The sequence below is a fragment of the Eptatretus burgeri genome, chromosome 12 (assembly GCF_056783735.1).
Source record: "Eptatretus burgeri isolate ZD-2024b chromosome 12, Ebu_testis_v1, whole genome shotgun sequence".
NCBI classification, from domain to species: domain Eukaryota; kingdom Metazoa; phylum Chordata; class Myxini; order Myxiniformes; family Myxinidae; genus Eptatretus; species Eptatretus burgeri.
In genome coordinates this window covers 82,751,163-82,766,010 of record NC_140972.1, presented here as the reverse complement: position 1 = coordinate 82,766,010, position 14,848 = coordinate 82,751,163, and the positions used below count along the sequence as shown (strand labels likewise).

Below are 14,848 nucleotides of genomic sequence, written 5' to 3'. Positions count from 1 at the left end.
ACACACAACTCACAGCAAGGGGGCATGAGACAAGAGGGGCGGGAGTGGAAGGGACAAAACAGTGGGGAACCGACACATTAGGTGAACTGTGGAAGGGAGAGGGATGGGGATGGGACGGGGAACATGGCGAAGAGAAGATGGACATTACAGGGACTTTCAGGAAGGAAAGCAGGGGAGTTGAAGGAAGTGGGTTTGGGTGGATTATCGGGGGTAGAAAAGATCGAGGATTTGGATGGGGGAAGATAAGAGGTGGTGGTGAACAGCTGTTTTGAAAGCCTGGAGGGAAGAATGGGAAAGAATAGAGTAAGGAAGTTTAATCCAAAGGCAGGAAAAAAGAGGAATGAAAGAGTGAAGATGAGCAGTGATTCGTGATTTTGGTAGTTTTACCAGAAGGGGGTTGTTGGCAGACCTTGAGCGCTTTGTGGAAATGTGGTGGGGTCAAATCGCAGAGAGAGCAAGGGGGGGGGGCAAGGCTGGAGAGGAGTCGGTAGAAGACAGAAAGACCACCGACCAACCTGCGGTGATTGAGTGAGAGGCCCAAAGACTCAGCTTCATTGCGGGAGATGCCGATGATCTTAAATGCCCTGGTTTCGACAGCGTGAAGCCGAGAAAGGTGGGAGGCAAGAGCACCAGCCCAGAGGGGAGTGCAGTACTCCATCAGGCTACGGACAAAAGCTTTGTAAGTGGTCAGGATGTCAAGAGGGCCGAGGAAGGACTTTGCACGACGGAGGATTCGCAGTCGGCGACTGGCTTTTGAGGCGAGGTTGGAAATGTGACTTTCCCAGGAAAGGTCATGGCAGATAGTGAGACCCAGAAGCTTGAAAGAAAGGACTTCTTCCAGAGGATTGTTGAGAAAGTGGATGGGGGGGGGGTTCTAAATGGTCCTTTCCAAGAGACATAGTGAGAGTGTGAGATTTGTCTGGATTGAGAGACATGTTCCACCTGTTGGACCAGTTTGTGAATTTATCCAGATCTGCAGTGAGCGAAGAAGCTGCTGCTTGCCGGTCTGAGGGATGACAGATGGTACGGCAGAGGGTGGAGTCATCAGCAAAGAGAAATAGAGGATTTTCCAGAGAGTCAGAGAGATCATTGATGAAAACCAGAAAAAGAACAGGGCCCAGAATGCTACCTTGAGGAACTCCAGCCTGGACAGGAAGGGGGGATGAAAGAACTCCATTTAGGGCCATATGTTGACTGCGACAGGAGAGGAAGTCTGCGAGCCATGAGTGGAGATGGCCTTGAATACCATGGGAAGAGAGTTTGGTGAGTAGTGCAGGGTGCCAGACTGTGTCAAAAGCACATGATATGTCCAGGGATATGGCTCGGATTTCCTGTCTGGTATTGAGGACCTCCATCCATTGATGGGAGAGCAGAAGCAGCATATCCAGGGTAGAGTGACCTGGTCTGAAACCAAATTGATGATTGGAAATCAAGCCATTGGAAAAGAGGAAGGATTTCATGTCTGAAGCGATGATGGATTCCATAACCTTGCTGATGATTGGGAGAAGGCTGATTGGTCTGTAGTTACAGGGATCTGTTTTTGCACCTTTTTATGCAGGGCAATGATGTTAGCAGATTTCCAAGCAGATGGCAGATGACCTTGGGCAAATGAGAGGGTGAATAGAACAGAGAGAGGGTGAGCAAGAGCAGAAGAGCAGGCTTTGAGGACACGTGGGCTGATGCCGTCTGGACCGGTTGCAGAATCTGACTCGAGGTTTGAAAGCAAGCTCTCCACCTTGTCAGGAGAAAAGGATACAGAGTCCAGGGACAGTTGGGTGTGACTGGGTAAAGTGGGTAGAGAAAGTGATGAGTTTAGGACACAAGATTTTGCTGCAAACACGGAGTTTAGACATTCAGCTTTATCACGTGTGGTATCAGCAGTGCGGCCATTTGAGGTAAGGGAGGGGATGGATGGGGAACATACCCCAGAAACAGATTTGATTAAACGCCACCAGGATTTTGAGGAGGGAGAGAGGTTTGAGAGTTCAGACTTGAGATGAGAAAGATGTTGTTTTCTGGCTCTCTTGAGGGTAGATACACACTTGTTCCGAGCTTTGTGGAAGGAACTGAGATTGCCCTTAGTTGGGTTTGCTTTCCATGAGGCCATGGCAAGTTGTTTCAGGACAACTGCCTCGCCACAAGCTTCAGTAAACCAAGGGCGGGAGGAAGGGTAGGACAACTGAACACGAGAGGGGATAAATCTGTGCATGAGGGAGAGCAAGTTTCTTTGAAAGAATTTCCAGGGTGAGTTGATGTTTGAGAAAGTAGTGATAGGAGACCAGTCTGTAAGTTTGATGGCTGCTCGGAGACCCTACCAGTCAGCTTGAGTGAAATGCCAGACTCGACGGCGTTGAGGTGGTTCTCTGATAACAGCCAGAGAGATGTCCACTTTGACAAGGACGTGGTCAGAAGAACCGATTGGAGCGAAGGAAGAACAGCAGATATTGTCAGGGAAATTTGTCAAAATCAGATCCAGAAGAGATGGAGTACCGTTGGTTGAGATCCGGGTCGGGAAGTTGACTGATTGAGTCAGTCCTAATGAGTCGCAGAAAGCTTTTGCTGAGGTGCCATGGCATGTGAGAGAGGTACCCACACCGAGCCAACTGGCATGATGATAATTGAAGTCACCTCATAAGAGGAAGAGAGAGTTTGGATGAGAAGATAAAAGAAAGTCCATGTTTTTCGGATAGTGAGGTGTAGATGGAGTCATCACTGTTCGGTGGACGGTACAGTACACATATAAATATGAGGTGGGAGGGAGGGGAAGCCGAAGCCAGAGGTATTCCTGGGGGTGTGGGGGAGTGAGAGCAGTGCATGGAGAGTGAGGAATAGAGCTCATCCAACTCTGGTGCTCATCCAGTGCCCCAAACATGGTATTGTAAGCCAGGCCTGTGCTAATTAGGAGTTGCATCTTGTTCGATGGTGGGGAAGGAACGATCGTGAGAATTGACGGTTGGAGGTCATGTGCAGCGATGTGCCAATAGACAAGCTGCATTGGCTGAAGTCTACTTGAGGTTCCGCCCACACTGGTCGCCTATAAAAAGGACAGGAGGATCATTGTCTACAGTTAGTGACAGCTTCTGGCGGTTGCTGGCAGCAAGTGATGGTTCCTTACAGCTCCTGACCGTTGGCTACGGTTCCTGACAGCTGATGACGGTTCCTTCGGCTCCTGCCCATTGGTGACAGTTGGTTACAGTTGCTGACAGTTCCTGACTGTTCGTTATGGTTCCTTACAGCTCCTGACTGTTGGATATGGTTTCTTACAGCTCCTGCCCATTGGTAACAGTTGGTTACAGTTGGTGACAGTTGATTAGGGTTGGTGACGGTTCTTGACAGCTCCTGGCCCAGGTCCGGTTCGTCAAGGAGAAACGAGGATTAACCCCCCTCATAATACACTCGGGACCCGTGGCTGTAACAATAACAATCCTCCCGTGTGCAACATCGCCGGGGTGCCTTCAGTGCCCAGCAATGCCACCTTGCAGCACGTGGAGTCAGAATTTAGAGGGAGTGGTGTACAATAATTGATTAATTGCAGAATTAAAAAAATAATAATAATAATCATAAAATAATTTATTAATTTATCAATTGGCTAATAACAAACCTAAACTACCCTTGTTTCATCCAAATCTGTAAGTTTTTTGAAAATTAAGTAATTAATCAAAAAAGTAAATAATTAATTGATTAATCAATAAATCAAAAATATCCTTTAGAGCCAAATCACATGTATGTCGTGTACAAATATCAGCTTCCTTGCTCAAAAGGTGCCTGAGATATTGCCAGGTGGAGAAATAAAATTAATTTGTATAATAAATCGATAATAATAACATAATTAATAAATTAATTGATTAATCATAAAATAAGAAAATACTTTTTTCACCAAAGAACATCTTCATTTTTGTCCCCAAATATCAGCTTCCTTGCTCAAAAGGTGTCTGAGATATTGCCAGGTAGAGAAATAAAATTAATTCGTATAGTAAATCGATAATAATTACATAATTAATAAATTAATTGATCAAAAAATAAGAAAATACTTTTTTCACCAAAGAACATCTTCATTTTTGTCCCCAAATTTCAGCTTCCTAGGTCAAAGGATGGCTGAGATATCGCCCGGAAAGCAAGAAAGAATATAATTCATCAATTAATTGATTAATCAATAAATCAAAAATACTCTTTATAGCCAAATCACTTGGTCATTGTCATGTCCAAATATCAGCTTCCAAGCTCAAAAGGTGCCTGAGATATTGCCAGGACGAGAAATAAAATAAATAAGTGATTCATAAATCGATAATAATTAAGTAATTAATCAATTAATTCATTAATCAAAAAATAAAAATAAAATACCTTTTGTCCCCAAACTTCAGCTTCCTCGCTCAAGGGATGGCTGAGATATCGCCCAGACAAACAAACAAGAAAACAAGAAAACGGAGTGAAAACAATACTCTCTTCCTTCCCTCGATTTGTCCAGCCGTTCTGGAGAAGAAGATTTTTTTATAAGTTTTAGGGTAAATTCAATATGGCTGCCAAACCATGTGACCTATGACATCATATTTGTGACCCTTTTGTTCCTCATCGACAGGCAGTCATACGTGTAACGTTTGCCCGGTGATGACGTCATGCACGGTCTGGATATGGAATTGGGAAGGAGCTGTGTACAATAAGCGTTCAAAAAAAAGAAAGAAAAATGCAGCAAAATGCAACCGGACCATCAGCCAGACAACAGATGTCAAGTTAATAAAGTGACCTCATAATCTGTGAAGTTACATTAAAAAAAATTACCCCCGTGCAGGAGTGACGGTCATCTCTGCGAGAAATAATACCACAAGTTCTCAATGTTCAGTTATGACCGAAGACTACTGCGCAGTTCTACTGCGCAGCTCGAACTGCGCAGTTTGGTTAAAGATGACTCGCAGTTTGGCGTGCGTGCACGAAATTATATTTTGAAAATAAATGCCGACGTTTACATTTCGGGTTTTGAAACTTTTGCACTTTCGGCAGAAAATGTATAAATATAATATACAAGGTCAGCTGCTATGCAATGACACCATTCACTAACTTTTACCATGCCCAGTAGAGAATATATAGCCTCCTGAAGGTAGGGCAGTTTTTGAAAACTTTGATGTCACGTGACGCGAAAACGAAAGCGAAATTCGAAAATCCGGCCCAACCAAATTTAGATATTGTCCCATAGATTCATATGCCACAATCAAATTCAAGATTGCTTGAGAAATGTAGGAGGACATAGATTTTGAAAATCGTCATTTTCGCATTTTTTGCCAAATTTGAAGTCATGTGACATGAAAACGAAAGCGAATATCGAAAATCCAGCCCAACCAAATTTAGATATTGTCCCATAGATTCATTTGCTACAATCAAATTCAAGATCGTTTGAGAAATGGCGGAGGAGATAGAATTTGAAAATCGTCATTTTCGCAACTTCAAAGGCCTCGTGACCTTGACCTTGACCTTGAAAGTCATACCATCGTGTACGTCTCATCGACCTATATCAGTATCACTAATGACCAGATCTCCCACTTCAACTTCATTGTGAACGGACGGACGGATCGAAGGGCATCGACACCCATATTATTAGGTCATGCTCGAAGAGATGACCTAATGATTGATTTTAAAAATGATTAAAAAAAAATTGATGCTGCTTAGCCCCGGTCAGTTCTGCTCGAACAGGCCCGTGACACGGAGATAGGCAATTGATCAATCTCCTGGGATCAACCTAGAGATCCCTTTGTGTTAAGATGATGTGCTTTTGCCTTCATGGAGCCAGGACAACGCGGTCTTCCATAATGTGTTTTATTGTGTGTGGAGCAGCATGGAGGTTGCAGGTGTCATCACAGATATCATTGAGTCTATGTTTGTCATAGTATGTTATTTGGCAATTGATTGAGAAATTAATTGCTTCACGATTATTTAATCATTTTAATTATGCAATTAATCAATAAATTATTGTACACCGCTCCCTCCCAATTCAGACTCCATGTGCTGCAAGGCGGCATCGCCGGGCGCCGAAGGTGCCCTGGCGATGTCGCACGCTGGAGGATTTGTTATTTATTTATTTGCCATGGGGGCTGTGTATTTTGAATGGACCTCGATTTGTTAGTCATATTGTTTCTTTGTGGTGTGGGTGCATGTAATTTCCCCAAGTATGTTCAGCCTGGGTGTGCATATTTTTTATTAATGTTTGTGACACGATTTGAGAATGACATCGATGTGTTAAAAGTGACTGAAAGTATTTTGTTTGATGTGTGGATGGGATAAGGAGGTTCTTCCGTGTGACTTGTGGCGCAGCGCTATGTTTGTTTGTTTTTTACCCTCGCCCAAAAAATTGGAGAGGAAATTGCATTTGGGTCCGTTTGTTACTTGCAAAATCGAAGATTTTTCAAGTTTATTGTTCAGTGGAATTTGGTATTCTGTCTGTCTGTCTGTCTGTCTGTATGTCACCTACAGGTCACAATTCTAAACTGATCATCATGAAACTTTACCAAGTTGTCGAGGTCGTCTCAACTGAGAAGTCTATTGATTTTGAGGTTAAAGGTCAAAGGTCATCTTGAGGTCAAATTTTTGAAATAGTCATTTTTCATCTGATGGACTTGAAATTTGAACAATTTGCATATTGCGTCACTGAATTAGGAAACCAACTATTATCGAGGTCAAAAGGTCAAAGGTCAACTCAAGTTCAAACTTCTAAAATCATAAATGTTTTCTGAAACATCGTCAATTTTCATCTGATCGACTTGAAATTTGAGCAAGATTTGCATACGACGTCACTAAATCGGGAAACCAACTATTTTTGAGATCAAAAGGTCAAAGGTCAACTCAAGGTCAAACTTCTAAAATCAATTTCAGGAATAAATAATAAATTTTCATCCAGTTGACTGAGACTGATTGAGATTGTGAATTTTAATCTTAATGAAATGGACGATTTCATGTATCCACGGAAACCTTTGGAGAGGGGGGGGGTGGATTTTTCAAGTTCCGTGCTCTGTACAACCACTTTTTATTCGTTTGTCTGTCTGTTTGTTTGTTTGGCCGCACAGAACTTTCGTGTTTTTCTCCTCAACTGCTTGTCAGATTGATGAAATTTTCCCCATTGGTGAGACTACTTATGCAGAATGTTTCAATCATAATTTTGACATCATAGGTCACGTGGTGTGGCAGCCATGTTGGAAAAACGTTAAACATTTGGACCTCTGTATCTCTGAAACTGCACCAAGGAAAAAATTGAAACTTGGCACATAGCAAGTACGGCTCATGTGGAATAAGGGTGGTTTTTTTTATGACATCATAGGTGCCCTCATTATGACATCATAATTGCATATGTAGAACGCCACATCCAATCAGTATGAAAATTTCTGAGGGTCATCTAGGGATAAAATGGTCCACAGAAAAAAAAATTCTTCATGTCATCAGTCACATGATTTGGCAGCCGTATTGTTTAAGAAAAAAAAATTAAAAAAAAAAACTTCAAAAACTTCTTCTCTGAAGTGGCTGAACAAATCGTGGTGAAATGTTACACGTATGACTGCCTGTCGACGAGGAACAAAAGGGTCACAAATATGTCATAGGTCACATGGTTTGGCAGCCATATTGGATTTACCCTCAAACTTATAAAAAAAATCTTCTTCTCCAGAACAGCTGGACAAATCGAAGGAAAATTTCATACGTGTTCCCCAAGCCATGGGTGTACAAGTGGCAAATAGCAAGTACTCCTCATGCAGAATGAGTGTGGTATTTTTTTATGACATCATAGGTGCCTTCTTTATGACGTCATAATTGCATATGTAGAACGCTACATCGGATCAGTATAAAAAATTTTGAGAGTCATCTAGGGATAAAATGGCCCACATTTTTTTTTGATGATGTCATCGGTCACACGATTCATAGCCATATTGTTGTTGTTTTTTTTAACCTTCAAAAACCTTCTCTGAAATGGCTGAAAAGATCCTGGTGAACCTTTACACATCTGACCACCTATCCATGAGGAACAAAAGGGTCTCACACATGATGTCATAGGTCACATGGTTTGGCAGCCATATTGGATTTTCCCTCAAACCTATGAAAATACACCACCCAAAAGAAGTCCTGGTGAGGGTTTGCAATCTCTGATTGCTCTTTTTCTTATTTTTGTATGCATGAGCGAGGCTCTTGGAAGAGTGAGAGCAGAATGTACAGGAACAAGATGGAAAGGGGGAAACACCAACAGCAGAGTTGAAGTGAGAATAAGATCAAGGGGAGAGAAGAAGGACACATGGGCGTGAACAAGCTGCACACAAGCTGAATGAAACACAGCAAGAAGAGGAAGGGGAAAGCAAGGATGAAACAGAAAAGGAATAAGCCAACCTACAACTAACAAACAAAAAGAGGTGAGGGGGAGTGTGTAATTTGTTCCTTTGGTTGATTTGTTGAAAGAGCAACTCTTGATTTTTGAGAGGGTTACTTTTAATCTGTTGATGGTGAGCCAGGTTTGTAGAATGCTGTGGCTGTGTTGATTTTGCCATGGGGAGAGGTAACGGTTATGATGTCCACGTATTATGCTATTTGTATGCTCTTGGGTAGTTGTAGAATGTCATGCATGGAAAGATTAAAGAGTGAGGGGAGAGGACTGAGCCTTGTGGAGTTACTCGCTATTACCTTCAGAAAATGATTTTCGTTGTGCAGATCACCAATCTGGATGAAATTTGACATACTTAAAGAATTTTAGACGCCGAGTCCAAATCCACTTGTTTCCACGTCGAGGATGTGACACAATTGGTCAATTTTGGCAATTAAAGATGCACCGAACATTAAAGCACGATTTTGACACAGAAATGAAGAATCAAGGTTAGACTGATATGTACGTCAAAGAAAACTCTTGTGAGGTCTTAAAATGATTCAATATGTTTATACAGAGTTATATATTATCAAAGAAAACCCTATTCACTGTTATTAAAGATGTTTATAATTAAACCTCGAAAACCGAAGCAGTTACATATTTTTACCACCCGAAAACGTCTGGACCGACCAGACAGGCCTTCGAGTTGACCAAGACAACTTTTTGCTTAAAAGGTAGTTACATTGACTATTAAAGGCAGCCACACTGGCTATTAAAGGCAGCCACACTGGCTATTAAAGGCAGCCACACTGGCTATTAAAGGCAGCCACACTGGCTATTAAAGGTAGTTACACTGGCTATTAAAGGTAGTTACACTGGCTATTAAAGGTAGTTACACTGGCTATTAAAGGTAGTTACATTGACTATTAAAGGTAGTTACATTGACTATTAAAGACAGTTACAGCGCCTATTAAAGGTAGTTACATTGGCTATTACGGATTAAATCAAAGACAAAGAGACTGCGCGACTCAGCCTGATGAAAAGTAGAACCGCCACAAGAGGATAACTGTCTTAGAACTCCAGTATTTCTTGCTCTGAAGAGATTGCTGAACTCGGCTCTTGACTGCTGCTATTACAAAACTCAAGTCCACTATTACATGCTAACCAACCTGAATACTACTGTGTAGTAGATCACCACAGCAAAAGCAGTGTGACACCTGCATTCACAGTTCGTCGTCGGAATCATCGTCAGTTCTGCTTTCATCATCCATAAGTTCCATTTCTGCACGGGTCTGTTCATTTGTTGGTGCAGTTTTGACACCCACAGCACTCTGTGCAGGACAGTCCTTTTGACCGGCAAGAACACTGGTTGGTCTCGCATATCATCTTCTTGCAATTACATTTCGTCGCCTCTAACAGTTCCTTCGGCGCTGGTGGTTTGTTCAGCCAGTGAACAATCAGTGCTCCATTGCGTTCCACCCATCCGTGAAATGTAGGAGAAGGGGCTTCTAGAAACCTCTCAGTCGCGCGGTAGTGGATCGCAGACTGATAGTTCACTCTTTTGCAATGCAGCATCAGAGCGTCGCTTGTAGGCGGCAACTTCTGTTCTCCCAGCGACTGGCTGCAGAATAGCTTGTAGCGAGCCTCATCCACACTCTTCATGGTCGGCTGATTGTACATGGCGCAGACGAATTGTTCCAGTTCGTGAATGATATTATGATCTCGCGTCAATTCTCGACCAATGGTCCCGAAACAGGTGATGAGATGGGGACCCTTCATCATCAAGTCAAATGGCCTTGTTTTGCTCTTACCGTGGAATGCACTGGTGGTATCACTTCCTGTGAAATTGTGCAAACCTATCAACGCATCGCAGACAGAACTTTCCAAGGCATTACTCAGCTTCCTAATGTCAACGACGATAATGTCCTTGGGACTTCCTGTGACCAGATGGAAATTTCACGCTCGAATCGACTTCGAGTGAGCCAACGCCAACACAAACACATCGGTGTCGAAACTCTCTATGCGCACCGACTCTTCATTCTGTCCCGCGTGAGTGGCATGTAGCAGGAGCTTCGTGTCAGCTTCCTCATGGTCACATTCAAGTTCAGGTACTGACGACACAGTCATGACACCATTCAACGCCTCGATTTTCTCATATTTGCCGGCATGACTGACGTACAACAGCATGTCACACAGTTTTGATGGAGAGAAGTTTCTCGTCCACGATTCGACGATGAACTCTATCAACGCCTCCTTGTTGGCTCCGCTCAGGAGATAATTGGCCCACTGTTTTGGAAGGGCTTGATCACGTCCGTAGATGGTTCGCACCTGAAGATCGCCCATCCTGCCCGCTCGTCTGGCATGCTCCAGGCACTTGATGCTGATACTTGGGTAAGTATCAAACACCACGTCCAGTCTCGAAGATCGGTTAAGTCGTGCTTTGGCCACTACGATGTTCAGCACCATCTCTTCCATTTTGCCGAAAGTGTTAGGCAGTGAACCAGCCTTTATCACCTGAATAACGGCCATTCCATCCACAATCGTTGCAGCTTGGATAGGCCGAGTGTCCACATGGCAATCGGGCCACAGTTTCAGTATATGTTTGCGGAGTTTGGCTTTGTCCGTCTTCGCAATCAAACTATCACCAGATGCCAGCGGGAAAGATATGTTCGCCAGTGGGTACGCGAGCAGATCGTGGAGTGTTACATTGCTTTTCTCTCCAATCAACAGCAGTCGTGTGAAAAGACGACGTTCATTCGCAATTTCAACCTTCGGCGTCTGCTGGTGGGGAGTCGCCGACTTGCCTCGCGCCTTTGGCCTTTGTTGCCAAAAAGTTGTTGCGGCAGTTGTTGAAAAAAAAAAAAAGTTGCCAATTTGGCCTTCGAAATCGGACTGAAGAATGGGACCTCACCCGAGAGAAGCCGATCATGCATGAATTGCACGACAGCATTCTGTCCCTTGACATATGCGTTCATCAAGTCCGCGGAAGTGGCTGGCGGTGCGATGACACCTGAACTAATATTGACGAGTTCAAGGTGAGCGCCAGAGAAAGGGTGAATCATTTGAAGTACTGTGGCCATCACATGTACCACCACTGCTTCGTTCTTCTTCGAGCTCAACACATCCAAATCCTTTCTCGTTCGGGGTCGTCGTGGATACCCGCCATGGATTCACATTTCCTTGCGATTTCCGCACGTGCTGGTTGGGACAGGATCCACTTCTTCACAGCTGTGCTTTTCTAAGTGTAACCACTGATGCCTCCACTGGCCTTGCTGTCCCTATTTAAAGTCTGCTCTATGATCTGATCACACGCAACACTACTAAATCCATAACGAGTATGCCGTTGGGCAGTCCATTTGCCGTCCATGCACGCTTGATAGGTGTCTGGGTGGGAGTGCTCTGGCCCGACCATTTCCAACGGGTAAGTACCTTGCATAGTTTAGGTGATCGTACGCAAAGTACAAGGGCATTGACGCTCTCGTGATCGCAAGGTGTTCCGGCCAGTTCGAAGTACGAGTTGCCCATATAAGCTCTAGTGCTCGCTCCACCAATTCCAAGTAGGAGCACCAGAATGTGAATGTTTTGCTCGCTGTACATTGCTGCTGTCTGAAGTTGCTGTGGCGTGTGAACATTTCCGAGACCTCTTCCGATGACAGTAACTGTTCGAACAACGGAGACGGAAACGTTTCCTGGAGATGCTCTATACACCTCTCGAATCGCACACGCGTCTCCTCTGCGAGGGAGTCCATGAAGGCCTGGAAGCATAGTCTTCATAGCGCGTCGTAGACGAGCTTGTGACAGCACAGACTCCTGTTATAGTGGTGGCCGTTTATTACTGAATTTGCAGAATGCTGAGCGACAATACCAGATTCTATTATGAGGTCTAGCAGACCTGCGTCTCTGAATCTTTTACTGATCATGCCGAGGAAGCTCATGAGTTGGTGGAATTCGCTGAGACGAATTACCAACCTTTCTGTCAACTCCGGGTGCAACCAACGAATCTCCTGCGCCTTACTGGAGATCGCAAGGTCGAAGACGAGAACTACTTCTTCACGTTCCAGTTTATCAGCCATTTCGATGCTTTGGCGTAGGACCGTGCAAACGGTGTCCAGTTCTGTGGGTGATGCCTCGATCAGGGGAAGGTAGATGATGGCTGACTTGGTCAACTCTTCATCCCGATGAAGGAGGGTGTTGTACCCAGTCCATGTCGGCAACCGCCCGTCCGTTTTCTGGACCGTTTTCATTGTGTAATATAGCACATCCAGCGATACCCTGTCCTCTTGTGACGGACTGATGTCAATGTCACAACTGTTAAAGGCTGTGGTCCTTTGCCTTTTCCCGCCACCATACTTGACAATGGGTGGCGTGTTACCAACTAATGATCGCTGACGACGGCTAATTGGAGTCACTGGACGAGCGTGCTGAATCGGCTCAGAGAGTGCATCTTGTACCATCAATCCATTGGTGTGGTGAGTGGTCCCATGACCGGTGAGGGTCTCCTCACTGAAATCGATGTTATCGGACACAAATGTTGTCGGTACATTTCTGAGGCAGTTTGAGGGCAGTTTTCCCTCCTGATCAATCTGCAACAGCGCCAAAGCAGTTTCCAACGCCTGTGTAGTACTGACAGACACAATGCCCAAGCTTGTTGAGCAGTCCTAACAGTCGAGTAGAACCAGTCCAATGTTTCACAGTCAGGCCCAATGCATAGGACTTCGGAGTAAACGTCTGACACCTTGATGCTATAGAAACAACGTCTTGAAGAACGGAGAGCATTTTCAGATGAATATGCCGTGGGAGTTCCACAAATTTCTCCAGGGTTGGCTCGTCTGACAGGCCCGCTATCCATGCAACAAGGTTGTACAATGCAACAGGGATGGCTCTTTCAGCATTTGAAATGTCGAAGTCAGGAGCAAGTGGTGGCCATGTAATGTCCACACTTTGGTGTTTGTTCAGGTCATTCCTCACCATGAGTGCTACCGAGTATAGAACATGTAAATTGAGGCCTGAGTCACCCTCCTGTGGACCCTGGCTGGCTTCATCCTCTGGAGTTGACTCTGTTTCTGTTGTAGAGCTACTGTCTACAACAGCGGCCTGAGCAATGGAATCAATATCAATGTCCTTCATGTACACCACTTCGCTCTCAGACATTTTTGGTGGACGATAGAAAATCATGTCTGGGTACCGTTCCTGCAGTCTTTTCTTCAGTCTTGTTGCCTGGTAGTTGGCCTTATCCTGACCTTCGCATACTCTGAGTAGGTCAGTGAATATCTCGCACAACTTCTTCATGTGTATAGATTGCTTTCCATAAATGAGTCTTACCTGGATTACTTTATCACAGAAAATGTCAAATGTTGAGTCATAGTTCACTTTCTGAGTTTGGAGTTTACTTTGACTCTATCTGTGGTATGTGTCATTCACATACTCGTAATAACATTTACGGTGATAACAAACTGCCAGCGCCACACAGTCTTTATCCTTTATAGTTGTCATTATTCTCACACCACGTTCATCTCTCCTCTGTTCAGCAGTTTCCCTCAGCTTTCCTCCATCCTGTGTTTCTGCCAGGGACAACTGATCACGTTGAGATTTTCCTTTGACACGGATGAATTTGTCTTTTTTCTGGCATATGACACAAATTCTTGGCAGTACACCAGCTGATTTGCCAGCTACCCTTTCTACAGAGGTTCTGAGGGGTTTTCTACGTATTTTGTGGTAGAGTGCCCCTCTTCTTCTAGTCCGCCCACCACCTCACTTGGCTCTTGCAGAAACTGCAGTAGTGCTGGCTTCTGATTTCCTTTTCCTGGCTTCAGCGCGTTTTATATGATCCTTGTTACAAAACGACGCATAGCAGAACCGGTGACAGCTGGCATCTGCAGGAGGATCAGTCATTGACAGCAGTTTCATTATTTGATCAGCCAGCAAACGGCATTTGTTGATGGTTTCACTATCTGTGGCGTCGCACCAAGCCTTCGTACACTCACATACCTTACGCCAGCTCGTATCCGTGAATTGCGTCACTTTCTCATCATCCTCCGCGCCCAACTGTGAAACAACGCATATTTGGTTGTTGAAAGACCAAAAATCACTCGAAACCACACGACAACCATTGGTGCCGCCATCTTGATTTGTTGTTTCCTGGTCGTTTCCTCCGCGATTCCAAGCACGCCACGCCCACTTCACGGCGGTAATTTCAAATGGTAATAACTGTCGGTGTGTCAACTTGTGCATATGGAAACAAGTAGGAATTTCAATGGTGTGTTCTCATGAATGTACAGGGTGAATTTCGTTTAGATTGGTGATCTGCACAACGAAACTGAACGAACCGACCCACCTCCACATGACCTATTGAGGGATTCCATTGAGAAAGTATTGTGGGCGTGTTGACTTGGCGTTAAAAGGTGCGTACATACTATACTGTTGGCAAGATAGGTCGTTGGAAAGCCAGCATTTGGTGATGTAATGCCATGCCGAAGAGGCACAAATCTGACACTTTATAGTTGGGACAGGAATGAAATCCACAAA

General features: G+C 44.3%; 1 protein-coding gene across 1 annotated transcript in view; it reads right to left on the bottom strand.

The window, feature by feature from the left end:
* The window catches only part of SPG11 (SPG11 vesicle trafficking associated, spatacsin), a 213,204-nt gene that overhangs the window by 36,517 nt on the left and 161,839 nt on the right, over positions 1-14,848 (bottom strand). The gene's annotated exons all lie outside the window — the stretch shown is intronic.